Below are 23,005 nucleotides of genomic sequence, written 5' to 3'. Positions count from 1 at the left end.
TACATCCCCAGTATGTTAAACAGGGGAATGTGGAAAAGCATGCTTTTCTTTTCATTTCTGTAGAAGTCGTCAAGCTTGCCCTAGTTTTGTAGGTCACCCATGACAACAACGAGCTTTCCTTCTTTGCCACACACTCTTCTTTAATCTGGGTCGCTCGTGAGGAGATGAATGAAAAGTTATTGTCTGGAGGATCTTTTCACCTTGACAGACGCCATACAAAATGTCTGGGTGGATGGACCAGGCTCAATGACCAGGAAATGTTGCTCCGTCAAACAAAAATAAAACATACCAAACTAAGAGCATCCTTTCATTGCAAAGCCAAAAATAAATCGGCTAATAAGTAACTCTCTCATCACATGTCAAGATTCATCTCTGAAGAGAAGCTCCTCAATAAGGCGGGGTCCCACTGGCTGATATTGAAATGATTTATATGCACATAAATCATAATCAAACGCCTGCAAGTTGAAAGGGGTTCTACTTATGTCCTCTTCGGGAGCAGTTAAAGTATTGATTTGTTTCAATCCCCACCAAGGTCACAATCAGAGAGAGAGAGAGAGAGAGAGAGAGAGAGCGAGAGAGAGAGAGAGAGAGAGAGAGAGAGAGAAAGAGAGAGTAGCTGAGGACAGCACTATGGCTGTGAGTTATAATCATCAAACACAAAAATGTATTTCCAGGACAACTCATAACATGGATTGACTGCAAAGAGAGAGACATGGGATCGATTGTAAACTTCAGCCCTCTGTTGCGTTGTTGCTGCTCCTCAAAATGGGTTTTTTAAAGTTATCACCTTGCAACATTGGAAGACTCTGTCCTCTCTGTCTCAACCTATCATACAGTGCACGACCTGTGCGGATGTTGCACAGGGTTGAGGATGCCCCAGGAATTCATATTTGATTACACAGCAGACGAAGCAGTCAATCAATCTCATCTTATCTGTCCAAAGGGAGGGGAGGAAGGCACCGCATACTGTAGAGCAGGGCTGGGCAAATTTTTTCACTCGAGGGCCACATCGGGATTTTGAAATTCAACGGAGGGACGCATTTTTGGGGGGACCAATTTGTTTGTTAAAATCAATTTGCCGGGGCCTTCGAGTGGTGCAGCGGTCCAAGGCACTGACTATAACTACCAATTGGTTACCATGAAATTGGGAGAAAAAAGGTATAATTTGTTTTTTATTATTCTTTTTTTGTAAATGTATTGCGTGCTGGATTAAAGTGCCGTACTTTGCCCCCCCTTGCCTTAGAGGGATGAGGTTAACTGATGGGACTGACTGTGCTCATGACCTACAACCCTATAGGAGCCTCAAATGGCACCTAATTCCCTATATGGTGCTCTAGTTTTAAACAGAGCCCTATTGGAGTTGGTCGAAAGTAGTGTACTACATAGGGAATAGGGTGCCATTTGGGACGCACCCTGTAACACAGTCCACTGCCTCCAAACAAGCCCCCTTAGTCTAGTCTGCTAGTGGACGACTGGACGCCGACGCCCCTTAGCCATTTATTTTGTCTGGCCTGGACACCCTTCAAAGGGCAGTCGGTCGTGGCAGGTCAAGTTTGGGTTCGCTGATTGGATTGTTTTGAGCAGTCATAATAAACACACAAAATACACTTCCATTGTTACAGATGAAAGGCCTGGTGGATCACAACACAGAAACTGACCCTGGCTGGTTATCATGTCTGGCTGTTGGACAAGTCACAGTATTTCCCTACTGTGTAAATTTACATGGTGACAACTTTAGTTGAATAATTGCAGAAATGCAATTAAATCCCACAAGATTAACTTTAAGAAAATTTAAATTGTAGGCGACTCTCTTTTAATATGCTGGCTTTCAAAAGTAAGGGGAAAACACTCCAAGAAGCGAGAATATGAAATCAATTATGCGCTGCAATGTTTTGATTACTTCTCCTGTTGGCATATAGCTTATCAATTTCCCTCTTATGGGAAAAGCATAAAATTACACAAAATGAAAATTAAATTGAAATATAGTCTGTTTTTTTTTCTTGGGATGAATTGGTTTGGTTTCATATAAATTAAGGCCCATGTTATTGGTCCTCCGTGACCCTGGTGTATCTGATGGCACACATAGCGCGGGAGTGGGGGGTTGGTGTGTTCACGTCTGATAAGACAGGCCGGGGGTGGAGGACTGTGATACCAGCACAAACACTTATCTCGCAGCACTATGCTACGTCCCAAATGGCACCCGATTCCCTATATAGTCCACTACTTTGACTAGAGCCCTATGGGGCCCGGTCAAAAGCACTGCACTATATAGGGAATAGGGTGCCATTTGGGACGAAGCCAATACACTGCAGTGAGATCACTTTGCCAAGGGTGAACAGTATCACCCTGACGGAACCACAAGGTTGCTCCGGAGCCCTCCTACCTTATCTGACTGTTACAAATATAAACACACATTTATTTAACAGAAAAGCCATTTCCAAATCTGACATTGAGATACAAAGACAAAGTATGATACTGTGAATGCACATGGGAGGGGAATGCCTTGGCAGATAACTGAAGACTCAATTCCATTTTATGATGTCAAGATTTCACTCATCTCTGGACAGTGAGCCCATCAATATTCTTTACTGCTGCATGGCCCAACGTACAGTAGGTCTGTCTCACGCCGCTCTTATAGCCCAGTCCAGCTGGAGAGGATAGATACTAGACATTGTTCATGAGCTCTTTTTTACATGTTAAGGACTGGTGACCTCCTGTTTATTAGTCTAACCTCATCTGCTGCCTTTACAGAACATCTGATCACTCATTCTTCTAGACGGTCTTAACAACCTAACCCTCCGTTCATTCATCCCACTTCCTTTCCCTTAGTTTGAACAATTACAATAAAAGTCTGCTTGTGTTGAACTGTATTCCAACTATGTCGTAATGCGGTGAAAAGGTATCTTATTGAGGCTGGCTGATAAACTTTCCAAGTAACCGACACCTTCCGTCTCAGGTCACCAAATCTAGCTGCAAGACGAACTCGACTGAGATCTGATTGCAGTACTATAACAAGAGACCTAGGAGCTGTGTGGGTTTCATATTAGTTACCTCTAGAGAGTGATTTTTTACTTAATTGCCTACACATACAAAAGTGACACTAGGATCAGACACGAGTGAAGGGGGAAGAAATCGGACAGCATGATCCAATTCCTTCACAGACATGAAGACAGAAAATACCTCAGCTCGGCTCTTTAGTGGCTTTATAGACCAATAACTTTCTACTTCCTGGTCTGTGGTAGGCACAAGGCAGGAGCAATCTGGGTGTTCATGTTTACTTGGGAGAGGAAACTATCTATCAACTGTGGACAGAGAATTCCTTGTCCTGGAGAGGGAGCACCATGTCGTCTGGGGAGCGTCTCGTGGTGCTGCTCTCAGACAGAGGAGAGGACAACTTCCTCTGTCCTTGGTCCTAGTTCCTTCCTCATAAGCTGCACTGGCAGCAGTCCAGTATTTCCAATATGGCAAATGTGTTAACAATGTACAGCAGACAACTCGATGAAAAGGTATAGAGTAATAAAAGGTTGTGCATTTCCATGATGCTCTCTTCATTCACTTGCAAATTAATGGAAGGGATGTTCAGGTTATTCAAAGACATCCAAAGTACTGTAGACTATCTTTTCAGGACTGAAAAGAGGGAGATTCTTCACAGCATTGAGAGGTTTTATGACTTTCTCCAACCCTTTTCTCTAACAGGAAGGAGAGGTTTTCCCACTCGGAAATCGAGGCAGGAATGTTGGCTGTGATATGAGGACATCTGTTTGTCCTTGTCTGCATGTCGATAAGGGTTGAAAGTGTGTCGCGTGTCCTAATGGGAAGTACTACCATCCATTCACACACTTGTATGAGCTATATAACCCCACCCCGGGAAGATTATGCTATGGTGGGTGCATTCCAATATGTGGGGTCATTGGTGAAGGCAAAGAGTCACAGCCGTGTTATTAGCCACGTGTTCATCTCTTGGACGCCTCCAATGCAGCGACTGTGTTGGTAACACAGAGGCCCCGGAACACAGACAGGCTGTGTCCCAGGGCTCTGGTCAACAGTAGTGCACTATTTAGGGAATAGGGTGTCATGTGGGACGCACAAACCGTCTGCCAGTGCTTCCCCTCCACTCAGCTCACACATTAGCATCAGAGGAGCATTAAAAACCATCTGGGATTTCTGCACTTTAAGACATTGGATTCTTTTGAGAGAATCTTTGTGTCTTTGTTCCCGTGGTGATGACTAATCTGTCGGGAGCTTTTTGTCTCAGAGGGGTCGTAACCATCAGGGGCCAATTCTGGGAGTGACATAGGAAAGAGGCCTTTTATAAGGCTTAATACATGCGTATGTGTCACTCTCAAATGTGTTCAGCAAATATAACATGAAAACAAAGCACAAATACAAAGCATGATACTACAGAGGTCAATTTACTGGATTGAAGGCTTAGTCCGTGTGTACATGAAGCAAATAGGTCCTCTCAAAGAGATAGATTGATGGTATTCATTCATTGTCAATGGTGGGATTTCATGAGTCACAGGAACTCAAACTACTACAAGCACAAACAGTTACTTCTTCACTCCAGAAAGGTTTTGGTCTTGCAGTCAAGCTCCACATTGTGGGCTTTGTGTTCCAAGGTACTGGGATCTGATTAAATCTCTGTGTTGTAGGTAGGCTAACATCTGGCAGACAGACATGCCCTACTGCCAGCGGCTGGGATATACAAGGTGATATGCACAACTTCCTTATCAGAAATACAAACACACATTTACCAACCTGGAATAGTCTAAATGAACCACAGCAGGTCATTATCTAGTAATTACTTAACATCATTAAATTCAATCAATGAGACATATGCAGAAATGTAATTATGTCATACGGTCACACAGTGAGAGCAATGACTGTGCAAAGAGACACAGAGGGCGAGAGAGAGACGGAAGAGAGACAGGGACAGAGGGAGCGAGAGAAAGAGAAATAGAGAGCGAGGCACTGGGGGGAGGGGAGGGGGAGGGGGGGGTTTAAAATAGAGATTGCAGTTGTTTTGTCCAGCAAAAAAAAAATCACCATTTGGTCCTGAGACTCATCCAAACTCAACTCATTTGCTATCCTTCCCTCTCCTCATGAGCATGTACAGACAAACCTCTTCAGGTCATTATGAATACCACAATCACCACCAGAGGAGCTAAGTGGGTGAACGTGTAAAAGCAGTTAACATCTCCGTCGATTCTCAAGCGTGGGGTGTTCGAGGATACAGCTGTCCAAACAAAGGACATTTCCCCACTCATCTCTGGCACTGGGTGTCACTGTCAATGGATCCTCCCTCTGCACATAGCAATAGCGTCATAAAACATTCCCACCCCAAGCCTGAGCAACCACCGAAGGCAAGCGGTCGGCACTAAAACACGACCGATCTGACACTGGCTGTACACACGTCAAGTACATGAGAAAGTGGTTGACAGAGGAAAACCTACATTAAAGTGCCATATGTCTTAGCTCACAGCGATAGAATGAAACCCACGCAAATAAACCAAGATAAGTCATGTCAAAAATAATCCCACAAGCATTGGAATCGTGTGTGGGAAAAGTTCAATATCGGCCAATTAGGTACTGAATATCGTTGTGTTGCATGGGTTGAGCCTGCTTCGAGCATTATTTACCCAACATGTTTAAAAGACTAGATGAGGTGTAAGTATTACATTGTATCTCCCCCTAATGTCGCAATTACCATCCAACAGACACAACCCTGGTATCCTGTGGGTCTCCTCCTTCACTGCAACCCACATCTCCATACATATACACACACACAGCGCCCCAAAATACACAGAGCACACCACACAAATATCTCCACACACAGCGTAAACACACACGCACGCACGCACGCACGCACACACACACAAACACAACCCCATACCCATCCTCTCCTCCACTCTCAGTCATCACAGTCACAGGGGTGTAATCTCTTTGTGGGACGTTATCGACAAACCCCCCAATAAGCTCCTTACATCCCTAATTTCTCTCTCTGAGCGTGCTGATATATGACATCTGTGAGGAGTGAGGACCACGTGCACACACACACACGCGCTGAACAGCGTGAACAGTACATTGCTATAGGCTAGAGGGAGGGAGGGAGTCGGCGGAGCTGCCAGCTTGTACTGCGTACCGACCGTACAGTGAGAGAACCTGGAGAAAGGAGAAAGAGCAGAGAGAGCAGAGAGAGCAGAGAGAGCAGAGAGAGTAGAGAGAGCAGAGAGAGTAGAGAGAGCAGAGAGAGTAGAGAGAACAGGGCGAGAGTACAGAGAGCAACTCTAATGCACAGCATCTGTCTGTCTTCCGGGCTACAGAAGCCCGCTGTCTGTTGGCACACATTTAGTAGATTTACAGAGGGCTGGACAGACTCAGATCTGGCAGGCTGCAGCAGGCAGCACCCATGGAAACAACCACACCCCCCTATCTGTACTCCTAACACAACCCGAGCCGACCGTCACTGAACACAACACCTTGCAGAATTATTCAGTACTTAGCTGATGTCTTGGATCCCTTAATTTACACATTTTCCTCTGTTCAGGTAAGCGCTAACCTCATCCTCGGGCTCTAAAGAGAGAGAGCCGGGTGGTGGAGGAGATTAGGTAAGAGCTAAATAGTAGAAGCATGTCAAAAATGTGGTGAACAACATCCTTCATAAACTGTAATGGGCACCTTTGAACATGTACAGTCCATTTACTGTCAGTAATTATGGAACAAAACCTTGCCGGTCTCAGAAGTGTCTGCTTGTTAAATAGCAATGACGGTAAGCAATAAACGATCCCACTTCGATTGATGAAATCAATCTAATTGCAATCCACAGTTTACTATTTCAAAATATGTTATGACAATAAGCAGCAATTTCTCTGATGTATCTATACATTGATATCTACATATTTTGCAATAAATAGATCATTTCCTGGGAAAACTTAGAAACCAAACTCATTAAATTGATAGTATTTTCCAATTTGATAATATTAATACAAATCCACAGTCACACTAACAATAGCCTTAAATGATCTGATTACACAACATCTAGACATCAGCATTCATTCTATTTCAAACAGAGCTTGTTGCAGACAGGTAAAGACAGGAGCAGCTTACCTTCTACTGAATTCACAGAATCTCTCCACTGGAGCTAAATCAATGTAGTAGAGAGTTGGGCTCAAATAAAACAAATGTTCTTGTGGGTCTGTGTCTTTGCCTTCTAAATCAATGACAGTTATGTCATTTTCCTCTCTTTCTCTCAGTCACTCTATTCCTGCCACCTAGAGAGCCAGCCTGCTGATGCTGTAGCCAGTGAGAGGGGAGAAAGAGAGAGAGCAGCCAGGAGATCTAGGGACTGAGTGAAAGAGAGACGGAGGGAGAATTCCCTTTCTCTTAAACAGTAGACTCTGCGGTCAGACCCCACTCCTACCTAGCGCTCTTAAATACCCCCCCACCCCTCTTACTGGAAGCTGAGGAGTTGAAATGGGATGCCTCAAGGCTGGCTCCTGCTCGCTCACAGTACAGAGAGGGAGAAAGAGAAAGGGACGGAGTAGACGAAGTAGACGGGGGGAGGGGGGGGGCATATTAGCCACAAAGTAAAGCAGCCAATGAAAAAAAAAATGAGTGAATGCAGGGCCACATTAATATACAATTTTAGACTTGAATATAAAAGAGAAAAGCAGCTAGTGACTGCCTCTGCTTTATGATGATGATAATAATGGTGGTGGTGATGGTAATGATGGTAATGATGATTATGATGATGCCAATCAGATCTTTGTCCTCCTATCCCTTCTCATCGACTACCTTCCCCAAGTATACCAGGAGACTGAAACCTCATACATGACATCATACAGAATAGAGCGAGCCTGCTCTCCATACAGCGCTCCACCAACCACACAGCCCTTGATTAGTGTGTGTTTAGATACGGCCTGCGTACCAAATGCCACCCTATTCCCTTTATAGTGCACTACCAGGACCCACAGGAACCTCCATCTCTCTGGTCTACACACCAGGTCTGGGGTGAATGTAACACTTCCCTCTTTAGGATCCACTACAAGTACGCCAGTAGAGCAGAACCCAGTGGATGCTGGTAGCAATTACCAGCCGTGAGCTGTGCTGCACTGAGCATTTAGTGTAAACAGACAGCCCCACTTCAAATAAACACAGGAACAACCAACAAGGACGAGACAGGACCCAGCCAGAGCCAAAGCCATACTGCTCACAGGCAGTGTCCCCTAATTCCCAGGGACTTCAAAAGGGGATGTGCATCAAAGATATTTCAGAAGAGCCAGAGGATCCAGCATGGAGAATGGAGTGACCCGGCCTGCTGACTAATCGAGGGCTACAAAGGCAATGGTGCTGATGATGGTCGTGGTGCATGGGGGGGGGCTTACCTTGTGGAACGTTTCAAGAAACCCTTTGACAAACGTTTTTATCAACCCCCATTAGCTTTCTTCTCCTCAATATATCATGAAACAGAGCTGCTGTGACAGAAAAACCTTGTCAAAATGTGGCATATTCTAATGGTGCCAGTCTCTGGATGTTCTCTGTATAAAACAATCTGAAAATGGAAACACTTTCCATGTCTTCCTTCCTCTCTGTGGCTGAATAACACAGGGTGTGTCCCAAACAGCACCCTATTACCTTAATAGTGTATTACTTTTGAGCAGGGCCCATGTGTCTCTGTTCAAAAGAAGTGCACTATATAGGGAATAGGGTGCCGTTTGGGATGCATAAGCAGTGATAAGTATGCCTGGTGTGTGAGGCAAGGGACGTAGCGGTGTGTGGTGAGGGGAGACAGAGAGAGAGGTTTTCTCAGCAGGGGACATGATCCCCTCTGTGTTATTGAGAGCCAGTGACCAGTCAGATAGAAAATATCCCCCTAAACCCATACAAAACACAATGGCACATACTGTATGTAGCTTGGCCGTTGGGTAATAAAGCATATTCCATGACTCGAGTGGCCTGATTAATTTTGCTTTGGCTCCCCTGAGGGTAAAAGGGAAAGAGGATCTAGTCTATAGATTTCTAGTTGTGTTAACAATCCATGCTTAGGTTATAATCAACGCCATCATTAACTATAGGATGAAAAGAGGCTGTGGAGCCATGTCTAAGTATAGCACCTGTTTTAAATGAGTATGTCTGTACACGCAGAGAGACCCTACGTTCCTGTGGAACACGTACTGCGACTCTCCATCTGTTCCTCTTCTCACCTTCCTGTCGCACTCTCCACTTCTCTCTCTCTTTCACCGCAGCGCAGTCAGGGAGGAGAGGGAAGATTCACAGGGAATTGCAGTGGGAGCTTGACTACTCCCTGTTTGTCATGCTTCTACTCCTACCTCTGTCTACTGACTTTTCACAAAATGCATGGAGCAGAGTTTGATTTCCCTGCTGACGTGTGTGTGTGAGAGCGTATCCTTCCCTGTCATCCATTCTCGTAGCTATCCGGAACCAGACACTGGCTCAAGGGAGACACATTTTTTTCCATTAGGTGCAGAAGGATGTTCTGATTTAGATTGGCATTTAAATGTACTGTACATGTCTGATGTTTATCACTGCTACATTCATTCTCCAAACCTGCTATGTTATTTCTCCGAACCTGCTAGGCTAATTCTCCGAACTTGGTACGTTAATTCTCCTAACCTGCTACGTTAATTCTCCTAACCTGCTAACTTTGATTCTCCTAACCTGCTACGTTAATTCTCCTAACCTGCTAACGTTGATTCTCCTAACCTGCTACGTTAATTCTCCTATCCTGCTATGCTAAAAGTGAAATCTGACGTTCATTTGACAAATGCTGGATCCCTTTTAGCCATGACCACAGCATGAAAATGGCCAGCTAGTACATCTCTCTCCAGATCGACGTTGAATAACTTGCTAGTACACAAGCCAGCCAAAGGAATTGTTTCTCATTTCTAAGCAGCAAATTAGAATGAAATCAATACAGCGCTCTAGTCACTCATTTGTGGTGGAGCAGCTAGCTAGCCTTCAGTCTAATGTTAGCTGACAGAAAACATAATCTGGCGAGAGTGAGAAGAAAAACTAAGGCAAGGGTTGCCTGGAGCATATTTAATAAGGTCTTCTTGCCACTGTATAATTGGTGGCACTCGACTTGAAGGCGAGGAAAAGGACTCGGCGGGAAGTGAGACACTTTCTGTCAATGACAGTGAGACCTAATTATAAGATGGAACCCCTGCAGCAATTCTGTGTGTCAAGGCAGTGAGGTACTGTAGTGGAGGCAGGCAGGCAGCAATAAGGCAGCTGATGGGGCAGACACACCACCCACTGAAGGTGCAGATGACCTGGAAAAACCTGTTTACCTCATTAAAATTGAATTCCCAGGTAATAATGGGGCCTGGTCACTTTGCCTCCCTCCTTATGTCTGTCCTTCATCTGTTATGCACTAGCCGCTAGCTGGCATGGTGTGGGTTAAATCCTCAGGGAAGATCAACTTGGACAGTAGCAAGAGCAGCAAGGAGCGGAGAAGTCCTGTAGATCCTCCAGTCTAACAGGAACTCATGCTGCTTAATGCAGTAGTGAGACAATAACACAGCATTGGGAGGCAAGGGATGTGCTAGTGGATCTGTAAGTGGAGAGTGCTCAGCTTGGGTGAAGTGAGTGTGCCATTAAAATCAGACATCAGCACAATAAGCCTGTGGCTGCAGTAAGTTAAACAAGGGAGAAACAGCCTATTAGAAGGAATCCATAATTCATAACCCAGAGAGAGAAGAGACATGGCCCCAGGATAGGCTCAAGCAGGGCCACACCGTGAGCTAGAGGACAGAGGATCCTTTCTTCCCCTTTCATTGTTCTATGGTTCTTCAATCTCTATAAACGATGAACATTTGGCAAACCAAATATTGCAGAAATGACGGAAATATACAAATGGAACCAATTAGACAATACTTATTCATGAGCATTCTTACGTGTGAAAAATGGGATGATCAACACACAAGGAAAGTACATGTTCAAACAGAGAGCCCCTGTCAACGTCGATATTGAGTATCGTCTTATCTACATTGTTGGAATCCTGGAAGTCTGATGCTGTGGACCACACAAGCGTACACACACTTAGTTGTGATCAGCCTTGTAAAACGCCTGTACTTTTCCCAACACAATGACAGCACCTTGTGAGTTTACAGCCTCTGTGTGACCCCAGTAAGCAAGGACCTCCCACCTTTTGTGTTGCCACAGTTGGCACTGTGTCTACAGTAGGGGTGTGCCGACCTGGCCACAGGCTACTCAAATTCGTTATCGTACTCCGTAGAATGACCGTTGATAGTCGTATTGGATCGGATGACACGGGCGTGTTTTAATATGCCCAAACAGGCTAGATGTTGGCACATTCATAAACCAAAAAATCTGCAGATTAGGAGCAGTGTGCAGAGGGATGTGTGTGTGACTGTGTCGGGGCCGGCGTTATGGGCAGGCCTAAGGGAGCCCAACCGTACCTCCTTGCCCATCCAAATAAAATATTGAAATGTTTCTAATTTATTTGACCGAGATGAGCGCCTAAAGAAAGACGCATCAATCTCAGATGAAGCATCCGAGTGAGACAGACAGCGCTCCGTAGCATGTGTAGATCATGTATCTGCATGAAAAGAGTATGGCATGACATACTCTTTCTGGCCAGACAGGATCAGATACATACATGTGGTACATAGAGTACCAATCAAACTTTTGGACACAACTACTCATTCAAGGGTTCTTCTTAATTTTGACTATTTTCTACATTGAAGAATAATAGTGAAGTTATCAAAACTATGAAATAACACATATGGAATCACGTAGTAACCACAAAAATGTACCTCGTGAAGCTGGTTGAGAGAACACCAAGAGTGTGCAAAGCTGTCATCAAGGCAAAGGGTAGCTACTTTGAAGAATCTCAAATAGAAAATATATTTTGATTTGTTTAACCCTTTTGTGGTTCCTACATGATTCCATATGTGTTATTTCATAGGTTTGATTTCTTCACTATTATTCTACAATGTAGAAAATAGTCAAAATAAAGAAAAATCCTTGAATGGGTAGGTGTGTCCAAACTTTGACTGGTAGTGTATAGTAAGACAGATGGGCGCTGTTTCGGCTTGCTCGGATGCTTTCTCCAGTGATAGTTTCAGCAGAGAGCGAGCAAGAGGTTCCACTCTTGCCAAAAATCTGTCCAGAATACGACCAATGTGTTTTTATGGGCATATTATGCAGACCTAAGCTTGTAGCCTGCCTTCCCGACTTTGGGACAACAACTCCTATTGTTAGGGCGGAGACATGAACATCTCATCGTTATATACAGATCTCTGGTTTCAGCCTCTTGCGAATTGGAAAGGAAAGTTGGTGATTACACAGTGCATTGTTCGGATGCTGGCTTCCCCTAAAGTGAATTGATGTTTTGCCAAAATTATATAATTACTGCAGTCTAAAGAGAGCATGACAAAGGATAACTAGGTTCTTTAAAAAAATAGCTGTGGATTGTTTCAAATCACAAGTTTGTAGGCAGAGCGTTTTGGGTAGAGCGTTTTGGGCAGAGCGTGTGAGTCCTAGCTGATTAAGTTGTGGCTGTCCGTGAAAAGCATCTGAAATATGTGTTAAGATAATGTTTCTTGAGTATAATATAAAAATGTTGAAACAAGAAGAAGGGGAGGGGTGTGTGGAGAAGACATGGCATGTGGCTCTCCAGAATCCGCTCAGCTGATTCCCGCCAATTCTTGCGCATTCATTTTGTGAATTGTTTGCCCTTTGATTGTATATCTTTTTATCAATTCCTGTAATGATTGTCAATGTCGTTCTCCTCCTCAGACGAGGAGGAGCATGGATCGGACCAAGATGCGGATTGGTAATTGTACATGTTTAATGTAAATAACAAGAAAACACTACAAAATACAAAACAACGTGACTAACCTCAAACAGTCCTGTGTGGCCCAAACACTGACACAGGAAACAAACACCCACAAAACACCAGTGAAACCCTGGCTGCCTTAGTATGACTCTCAATCAGAGACAAACGATACACACCTGTCTCTAATTGAGAATCATACCAGGCCGAACACAAAACCCCACATAGAAATAGAAAACATAGACTAACCCACCCAACTCACGCCCTGACCAACTAAAACAAATACATAACAAAGGAAAACAGGTCAGGAACGTGACAGAACCCCCCCCTTAAGGTGCGAACTCCGGGCGCACCAGCACAAAGTCTAGGGGAGGGTCTGGGTGGGCGTCTGTCCACGGTGGCGGCTCTGGCGCTGGGCGAGGTCCCCACCATAGTCACTCCCCGCTTCCGTATCCCCCCCCAATGACCACCCTCCAACTAAACCCACCTAAATGAAGGGGCAGCATCGGGATAAGGGGCAGCACCGGGATAAGGGGCAGCGGCTCCGGGATAAGGGGCAGCGGCTCCGGGATAAGGGGCAGCGGCTCCGGGATAAGGGGCAGCGGCTCCGGGATAAGGGGCAGCGGCTCCGGGATAAGGGGCAGCGGCTCCGGGATAAGGGGCAGCGGCTCCGGGATAAGGGGCAGCGGCTCCGGGATAAGGGGCAGCGGCTCCGGGATAAGGGGCAGCGTCTCCGGACTGAGTGGCGTCTCCGGACTGAGTGGCGTCTCTGGCAGCTCCTGACTGAGTGGCGTCTCTGGCAGCTCCTGACTGGCTGGCGTCTCTGGCAGCTCCTGACTGGCTGGCGTCTCTGGCAGCTCCTGACTGGCTGGCGTCTCTGGCAGCTCCTGACTGGCTGGCGTCTCTGGCAGCTCCTGACTGGCTGGCGTCTCTGGCAGCTCCTGACTGGCTGGCGTCTCTGGCAGCTCCTGACTGGCTGGCGTCTCTGGCAGCTCCTGACTGGCTGGCGTCTCCGGCAGCTCCTGACTGGCTGGCGTCTCCGGCAGCTCCTGACTGGCTGGCGTCTCCGGCAGCTCCTGACTGGCTGGCGTCTCCGGCAGCTCCTGACTGGCTGGCGTCTCCGGCAGCTCCTGACTGGCTGGCGTCTCCGGCAGCTCCTGACTGGCTGGCGTCTCCGGCAGCTCCTGACTGGCTGGCGTCTCCGGCAGCTCCTGACTGGCTGGCGTCTCCGGCAGCTCCTGACTGGCTGGCGTCTCCGGCGGCTCCTGACTGGCTGGCGTCTCTGGCGGCTCCTGACTGGCTGGCGTCTCTGGCGGCTCCTGACTGGCTGGCGTCTCTGGACAGACGGGCGTCTCTGGCGGCTCGGGACAGACGGGCGGCTCAGACGGCTCGGGACAGACGGGCGGCTCAGACGGCTCGGGACAGACGGGCGGCTCAGACGGCGTTGGGCAGACGGATGGCTCAGACGGCGTTGGGCAGACGGATGGCTCAGACGGCGTTGGGCAGACGGATGGCTCAGACGGCGTTGGGCAGACGGATGGCTCAGACGGCGTTGGGCAGACGGATGGCTCAGACGGCGTTGGGCAGACGGATGGCTCAGACGGCGTTGGGCAGACGGATGGCTCAGACGGCGTTGGGCAGACGGATGGCTCAGACGGCGTTGGGCAGACGGATGGCTCAGACGGCGTTGGGCAGACGGATGGCTCAGACGGCGTTGGGCAGACGGATGGCTCAGACGGCGTTGGGCAGACGGATGGCTCAGACGGCGTTGGGCAGACGGATGGCTCAGACGGCGTTGGACAGACGGATGGCTCAGACGGCGTTGGGCAGCCGGGCAGTTCAGGCACCGCTGGGCAGACAGCAGACTCTGGCCGGCTGAGACGCACAATCGGCCTGATGCGTGGTGCCGGAACTGGAGGTACCGGGCTGAGGGCACGCACCTCAGGGCGAGTGCGGGGAGGAGGAACAGGGCTCTGGAGATGCACTGGAAGCCTGGTGCGTGGTGTAGGCACTGGTGGTACTGGGCTGGGGCGGGAAGGTGGCGCCGGATATACCGGACCGTGAAGGAGGACACGTGCTCTTGAGCACCGAGCCTCCCCAACCCTACCAGGTTGAATGGTCCCCGTAGCCCTGCCAGTGCGGCGAAGTGGAATAGCCCGCACTGGGCTATGCAGGCAAACCGGGGACACCACCTGTAAGGCTGGTGCCATGTACACCGGCCCGAGAAGACGTACTGGAGGCCAGATACGTTGAGCCGGCTTCATGGCATCCGGCTCGATGCCCAACCTAGCCCTCCCAGTGCGGCAAGGTGGAATAGCCCGCACTGGGCTAAGCACGCGTACTGGGGACACCGTGCGCTTTACCGCATAACACGGTGTCTGACCAGTACGACGCCCTCTCACTCCACGGCAAGCCCGGGGAGTTGGCTCAGGTATCCAACCCGGCTTCGCCACACTCCCCTTTAGCCCCCCCCCCCCCCCAAGAAATTTTTGGGTGAGCCTCTCGGGCTTCCAGCCACTCTGCCTTGCCTTTTCCTCATAAAACCGCCTCTCCGCATTCGCTGCCTCCAGCTCCGCTTTGGGACGGCGATATTCCCCTGGCTGAGTCCAGGGTCCTTTGCCGTCCAGGATCTCCTCCCAAGTCCATTCCTCTTCTCTCCATTGCTTTAGTTCCTTCCTTCCTTCCTCAATCCGCTTGGTCCTGTTGTGGTGGGTGTTTCTGTAATGATTGTCAATGTCGTTCTCCTCCTCAGACGAGGAGGAGCATGGATCGGACCAAGATGCGGATTGGTAATTGTACATGTTTAATGTAAATAACAAGAAAACACTACAAAATACAAAACAACAAACGTGACTAACCTCAAACAGTCCTGTGTGGCCCAAACACTGACACAGGAAACAAACACCCACAAAACACCAGTGAAACCCTGGCTGCCTTAGTATGACTCTCAATCAGAGACAAACGATACACACCTGTCTCTAATTCTCACCTGTCTCGAACACAAAACCCCACATAGAAATAGAAAACATAGACTAACCCACCCAACTCACGCCCTGACCAACTAAAACAAATACATAACAAAGGAAAACAGGTCAGGAACGTGACAATTCCCCATTACATATGTCACCAGCAGGCCTAGTAAATGTACCATTTCTGATCCATTATCTGGTTACATTAATTTCTGTTAATGCATGTATTAATTACAGTCATTTAGCCTACCGTTCTCATTATCGTAGTGGAAACTTTGAGTTCACAACCTGCTACGCTTGTGAGAAACAAGTTTTGCTTTATTTCACAACCATCACTTACGAGTTTTGACAATTTTTTCATTGTCTTTGTATAGAGTACTCCATGTGACCAATGAGCATGTGTCTGGTTTCTCTCTAGGAACATACAGAGGGAGCTCACGAACCTGAGCACACATAGTAGTAGGTCCTACCTGGCCTGCTGCGTGCATATGTAGGAAAGTGCCATTTGGAATGTCTGATTTTGGATTGTCTTACCTCACCAAGTTCACCACTAATAAGCTGAGCTTCTCATTCATTTTTTTCTTCACCTCACACATTAAGTCAACAAGTCTGTTATTTTTTTTACATCCTTTATAAATAATAATAGTTCTTCCCAGTATTTGAAAATTATTTCCAACACTCTCCCGGCCTAAGAGGCAATCTGTAATTTCGATGAAGACATTAATGAGTGAGCTAGGACAGACGTAGTCAATATAACTATTTGTTCAGCACTGTCAAGTGTGCTCCCTCTCCGGCCTCTAGGTCACCAGGCTGCTCGTTACGGTGCACACCTGTCACCATCGTTACGCGCATTATGACACTCCCCTGGACTCCATCACTTCCTTGATAACCTTCCCTAAATATGTCACTCCCTTTGGTTCCTTCCCCAGGCGATATTGTTTCTGTTTCTTGTCTGTGTGCTGTCAGTGTTTCTTGTTTTGTATTATGTTCCATTTATTTATTAAAACACTCACTCCCTGAACTTGCTTCCCGACTCTCAGCACACATGTTACAGAATGACGCCTCACCCAAGGGAAGCATCAGGGAGTGTTTTTTTTGTTTGTTTTTGTTTTGGAGGTGATGTCGGGTCCGGGTGTCAGAACCGGAGATACCTGGGAGGCTTCAGCCGGTTTGTCGGATTCCCATGCCTTGGTGGGTACGACAGCTTCCCCTGCCCCAGCTAGCTTGAAGGGTTTCCATACCTCAGTGGAATCGATAGGTTCCCATGCCTCAGCTGGCTCGATAGGCTCCCATGCCTCAGCTGGGTGAACAGGTTCCCGTGCTTCGACCGAGGCAACTGGGGAGGTCTCAGCTGGCTCATCAGGCTCTCACTCCTCAGCCGGTTCATCAGGTTTCTGCATCTCAGCGGAGGCGACCGGTCCGCTCCTGATCCCCGGGATCATCCCTGTGGTTGTTGTCCTGCGGCTGGAGCCGAACGTGACAGAGAGAGGGTACTGTCAAGTGTGCTCCCTCTTCGGCCTCTAGGTCACCAGGCTGCTCGTTATGGCGCACACCTGTCACCATCGTTACACGCATTATGACACTCACCTGGACTCCATCACCTCCTTGATAACCTTCCCTATATATGTCACTCCCTTTGGCTCCTTCCCCAGGAAGGAATTGTTTCTGTTTCATGTGCTGTTCGAGTTTCATTTTTTGTATTATGTTCCATTTATTTATTAAAACACTCACTCCCTGAACTTGCTTCCCGACTCTCAGCGTACACGTTACAAGCACTTTTGAAATGTACAGTGACAGAATTCAGAACATATGCCGTTCTTACAGTATTCTTCCTGTACACCAAGTCAGAACCGTATGATAAAGGGGGCATATAAGCAGACAATGAAAGCTCTTACAATATTCGATGATGACATTTCTCTAAAACAGGCTATACTGAAGGCTAAATGTTCCCCACAAAGTCAGAACAGTAGGCTAAATTATGAGGGGGAAATGGACCAAGTTATTAGGTTGAGGCACATGGGCTACTAACAGCTTACTACACAACATACACTTAGTATTCATTTCTTAGCTACAGTATACATATCTCCCTAGAATTTTACACAATTTATGCAGCAGCATACAAGACATTTTTGGTCTCACCTTGTTGTGCTTTGCTCACTTGAACAGGAAGGTGGCGCGGTGGTCCATTTTGGGCAAATTTTCTCATCAAACTTTGTCATTAAAGTCTGTCAATCTCTGGATTTACAATTCTTTCAAGACAACTGGAAACTTTGAAAAAAAACAAGGTTGGATCATGACGTCAGTGATCTTCAGGTCGGAGCTCTAGAAAGAGTCAGAGTTCCCAACTTGGAATTCCGAGTTGGATGACCATTCAAAACGTATTTTCCCAGTCTGAGTTAGTTTTTCCCCCGAGGTGACGTAGTGTCCCCATGAGTGACAGAACACTGAGCCAATATCGGACTGCTTTTTTCCACTACATCACTACTACATTCCACCGGATCATCGCAGCTTGCTAGCTGCTACCGAGTGGCTATTGTGGCTAATGCTCTTGTCCAGAAGCAAGTACCAGTTAGCCTCGAGCTAATCTCGAGCTAGGCCCATCTCCCAGCTAGTAAACAAAGTACACCAACTACAATACCTCTCTTGCCAATTGACCTGGACCCTTAGTTGACACGGAGCCCCACCGATCCATCATGACTGGTCTGCTGACGTAATTCGGCCGATGTGCTCTCAACCGGCCTCTCCGTCATGGATATCGGTGAAGACCCTTCTGCTAGCCCCGGCCAGCTAGCTTCCTGAACGCCGTGTCTCCCGCTCGCCTAGCGTAGTAACGACTACCGAACGTCTCCCTGTTTCATCTATTGCTGCTCATTGGACCCTTTGATCACTCGGCTACACAGCTGATGCCTGCTGGACTGTTCATTAACACAGTACTTTGTTTTGTTTATCTGTCGGCCCCAGCCTCGAACTCAGGCCTTGTGTGTAGCTAACTAACCCTCTCTGCCCATTCATCGTCATTTGTCCGTTGTTGTTGTCTTAGCTGATTACCCATTGTTGTCTTACCCGTTGTTGTCTTTGCTCTCCCAATCAACAACTGTGATTGCTTATATGCCTCTCTCTAATGTCAATATGCCTTGTATACTGTTGTTGAGGGTAGCTCTCGTTGTTTTATTTTACTTCAGAACCCCTAGTCCCGCTCAACATGCCTCAGATAGTTCCTTTGCCACACCCCCCACACATGCGGAGACCGCACCTAGCTTAACTGGTGCCTCTAGAGGCAAAACCTCTCTCATCATCACTCAATGCCTAGGTTTACCTCCACTGTACTCGCAGCCTACCATACCTTTGTCTGTACATTATGCCCTGAATCTATCCTACCATGCCCAGAAATCTGCTCTTTTTATTCTCTGTTCCGAACGCACTAGATGACCAGTTCTTATAGCCTTTAGCCGTACCCTCATCCTACTCCTACTCTGTTCCTCTGGTGATGTAGAGGTTAACCCAGGCCCTGTGTGTCCCCAGGCGCTCTCATTTGTTGACTTCTGTAACTGTAAAAGCCTTGGGTTCATGCATGTTAACATCAGAAGCCTCCTCCCTAAGTTTGCTTTATTCACTGCTTTAGTACACTCCGCCAACCCTGATGTTCTAGCCGTGTCTGAATCCTGGATTAGGAAGGCCACCAAAAATTCTGAAATTTCCATCCACAATTACAACATTTTCAGTTAAGATAGAACTGCTAAAGGGGGCGGAGTTACAATGTACTGTAGAGATAGCCTGCAGAGTTCTGTCATACTATCCAGGTCTGTGCCCAAACAGTTCGAGCTTCTACTTTTAAAAATCCATCTCTCAAGAAATAAGTCCTTCACTGTTGCCGCTAGTTATAGACCCCCCTCAGCTCCCAGCTGTGCCCTGGACACCATATGGGAATTGATTTCCCCCCCATCTATCTTCAGAGTTTGTACTGTTGGGTGACCTAAACTGGGATATGCTTAACACCCCGGCTGTCCTACAATCTAAACTAGATGCCCTCAATCTCACACAAATTATCAAGGAACCTACCAGGTACAACCCCAAATCCGAAACCATGGGCACCCTCTTTGATATCATGCTGACCAACCTGCCCTCTAAATACACATCTGCTGTCTTCAACCAGGATCACAGCGATCACTGCCTCATTGCCTGCATCCATAATGGGTCTGCGGTCAAACGACCACCCCTTATCACTGTCAAACGCTCCCTAAAACACTTCAGCGAGCAGGCCTTTCTAATTAACCAGGCCCGGGTATCCTGGAAGGATATTGACCTTATCCCTTCAGTAGAGGATGCCTGGTTGCTGTTTTAAAGTGCCTTCCTCACCATCTTAAATAATCATGCCCCATTTAAAAAATGTAGAACTAAGAACAGATATAGCCCTTGGTTCACCCCAGACTTGACAGCCCTTGACCAGCACAAAAACATCCTGTGGCGTTCTGCATTAGCATCAAATAGCCCCCGCGATATGCAACTGTTCAGTGAAGTCAGGAACCAATATACACAGTCTGTTAGGAAAGGAAAGGCTAGCTTTTTCAAACAGAAATTTTCATCTTGTAGCACTAATTCCAAAAAGTTTTGGGACACTGTAAAGTCCATGGAGAATAAGAGCACCTCCTCCCAGCTGCCCACTGCACTGAGGCTAGGAAAACACTGTCACCACCGATAAATCTATGATAATCGATCATTTCAATAAACATTTTTCTACAGCTGGCCATGCTTTCCACCTGGTTACCCCTACCCCGGCCAACAGCTCTGCACCCCCTGCAGCAACTTGCCCAAGCCCCTGCTTCTCCTTCACCCAAATCCAGACAGCTGATGTTCTGAAAAAGCTGCAAAATCTGAATCCCTACAAATCAGCTGGGCTAGGCAATCTGGACACTCTCTTTCTAAAATTATCCGCCTAAAATTGTTGCAATCCCTATTACTAGCCTGTTCAACCTCTCTTTCGTATCGTCTGAGATTCCCAAAGATTGGAACGCTGCCACGGTCATCCCCCTCTTCAAAGGGAGAGACACTCTAGACCCAAACTGTTATAGACCTATATCCATCCTGCCCTGCCTTTCTAAAGTCTTCGAACGCCAAGTTAACAAACAGATCACCGACCATTTTGAATCCCACCGTACTTGTCTCCACTATGCAATCTGGTTTCCGAGCTGGTCATGGGTGCACCTCAGCCACGCTCAAGGTCCTAAACGATAGCATAACCCCCTTCGATAAACGACAGTACTGTGCAGCCGTCTTCATCGACCTGGCCAAGGCTTTCGACTCTGTCAATAACCGCATTCTTATCGGCAGACTCAATAGCCTTGGTTTCTGAAATGACTGCCTCGCCTGGTTGACCAACTACTTCTCAGATAGAATTCAGTGTGTCAAATCAGAGGGCCTGTTGTCCGGACCTCTGGCAGTCTCTGTGGGGGTGCCACAGGTTTCAATTGTCAGGCTGACTCTTTTCTCTGTATATATCAATGATGGTGCTCTTGCTGCTGGTGGTGCTCTGATCCACCTCTACGCAGACGACACCATTTTGTATACATCTGGCCCTTCTTTGGACACTGTGTTAATTAACAAACCTCCAAACGAGCTTCAATGGCATACAACACTCCTTCCATGGCCTCCAAGTGCAATTAAATGCTAGTAAAACTAAATGCATGCTCTTCAACCGATTGCTGCCCACACCCGCCCGCCCGACTAGCATCACTACTCTGGACGGTTCTGACTTAGAATATGTGGACAACTACAAATACCTAGGTGTCTGGATAGACTCTAAACTCTCCCTCCAGACTCACATTAAGCATCTCCAATCCAAAATTAAATCTAGAATCGGCTTCCTATTTCGCAACAAAGCCTCCTTCACTCATGCTGCCAAACATACCCTCATAAAACTGACTATCATACCGATCCTTGACTTTGGCGATGTCATTTACAAAATAGCCTCCAACACTCTACCTAGCAAATTGGATGTAGTCTATCACAGTGCCCTCCGTTTTGTCACCAAATCCCCATATACTACCCACCACTGCGACCTGTATGCTCTCGTTGGCTGGCCCTCGCTACATATTCGTCGCCAAACCCACTGGCTCCAGGTCATCTATAAGTCTTTGCTAGGTAAAGCCTCGCCTTATCTCAGCTCACTGGTCACCATAGCAACACCCACCCGTATCACACGCTCTAGGAGGTATATTTCACTGGTCATCCCCAGTCAACACTTCCTTTGGCCGCCTTTCCTTCCAGTTCTCTACTGCCAATGACTTGAACGAATTGCAAAAATCACTGAAGCTGGAGTCTTATATCTCCCTCTCTAACTTTAAGCATCAGCTCAGAGCAGCTTACCGATCACTGTACCTGTACACAGCCAATCTGTAAATAGCACACCCAACTACCTCATCCCCATATTGTTATTTATCTTCTTGCTCTTTTGCACCCCAGTATCTCTACTTGCACATTCATCATCTGCATCATCTTATTTCGCCTCTATGGCCTATTTATTGCCGTACCTCCCTACTCTTCTGCATTTGTACACACTGTACATATATTTTTCTATTGTGTTATTGACTGTACATTTGTTTATGTGTACCTCTGTGTTGTTGTTTGTGTCTCACTGCTTTGCTTTATCTTGGCCAGGTCACAGTTGTAAATGAGAACTTGTTCTCAACTGGCCTACCTGGTTAAGTGAAGGTTAAATAAAAAAACGAAATAAAAAACTTCAGAAGACTCATGATACCATGGACTTAGTGGTAAAATGCTAATGAGGGGGTACTTCAGGGGTACTCCGGACAGACAAAAATTCAGTTCGTGGTACACTAACCGAAAAAGGTTGGGAACCACTGGTCTAAATGATCCGACCAAAAAAATGCAAGGTGAAGTGATCGGGTGGAGGAAGCAAAGCAAGTGGATGGAGAAATACAGCTTCACTCTATCCAATCAGAGCAGCAGGATCAATGTACAGCCCGCCCTTCTCTTTACAGACAGGGAAACTAGCCAGTTGAGTTATTTAGACCACGTAGCACCTCACACTTGATAGAAAGATGTGCGCTGGCACCCCAAAAAAATTTTTTTTACACAATCACTGATGGTCATAATCCAGTGAGGACAATTGCCCATATCCATTACAATATTTTTAAAAATCCAACTACTCCGCAAACCCCTGGCCTACAGTAGGTTTGCAAAATTCCATGAACTTTCA

General features: G+C 46.9%; 1 protein-coding gene across 3 annotated transcripts in view; it reads right to left on the bottom strand.

The window, feature by feature from the left end:
* Positions 1 to 23,005, bottom strand: part of LOC129853774 (tenascin-like) — a 118,186-nt gene that overhangs the window by 47,311 nt on the left and 47,870 nt on the right. For 2 of the 3 annotated variants that reach the window (XM_055920162.1, XM_055920164.1), the window contains exon 1: positions 7,108 to 7,522. The exons of the other annotated variant lie outside the window; for it this stretch is intronic. The gene's annotated coding sequence lies outside the window, so the exon portion shown is untranslated. Of the gene's footprint in view, positions 1 to 7,107; positions 7,523 to 23,005 lie in introns of those variants that run through there. 3 annotated transcript variants of the gene reach the window in all.

Source organism: Salvelinus fontinalis, chromosome 4, assembly GCF_029448725.1.
Source record: "Salvelinus fontinalis isolate EN_2023a chromosome 4, ASM2944872v1, whole genome shotgun sequence".
Taxonomy (NCBI): domain Eukaryota; kingdom Metazoa; phylum Chordata; class Actinopteri; order Salmoniformes; family Salmonidae; genus Salvelinus; species Salvelinus fontinalis.
Note: the sequence above shows the minus strand (reverse complement) of the source record. Positions and strands in the feature narration are given on the sequence as shown.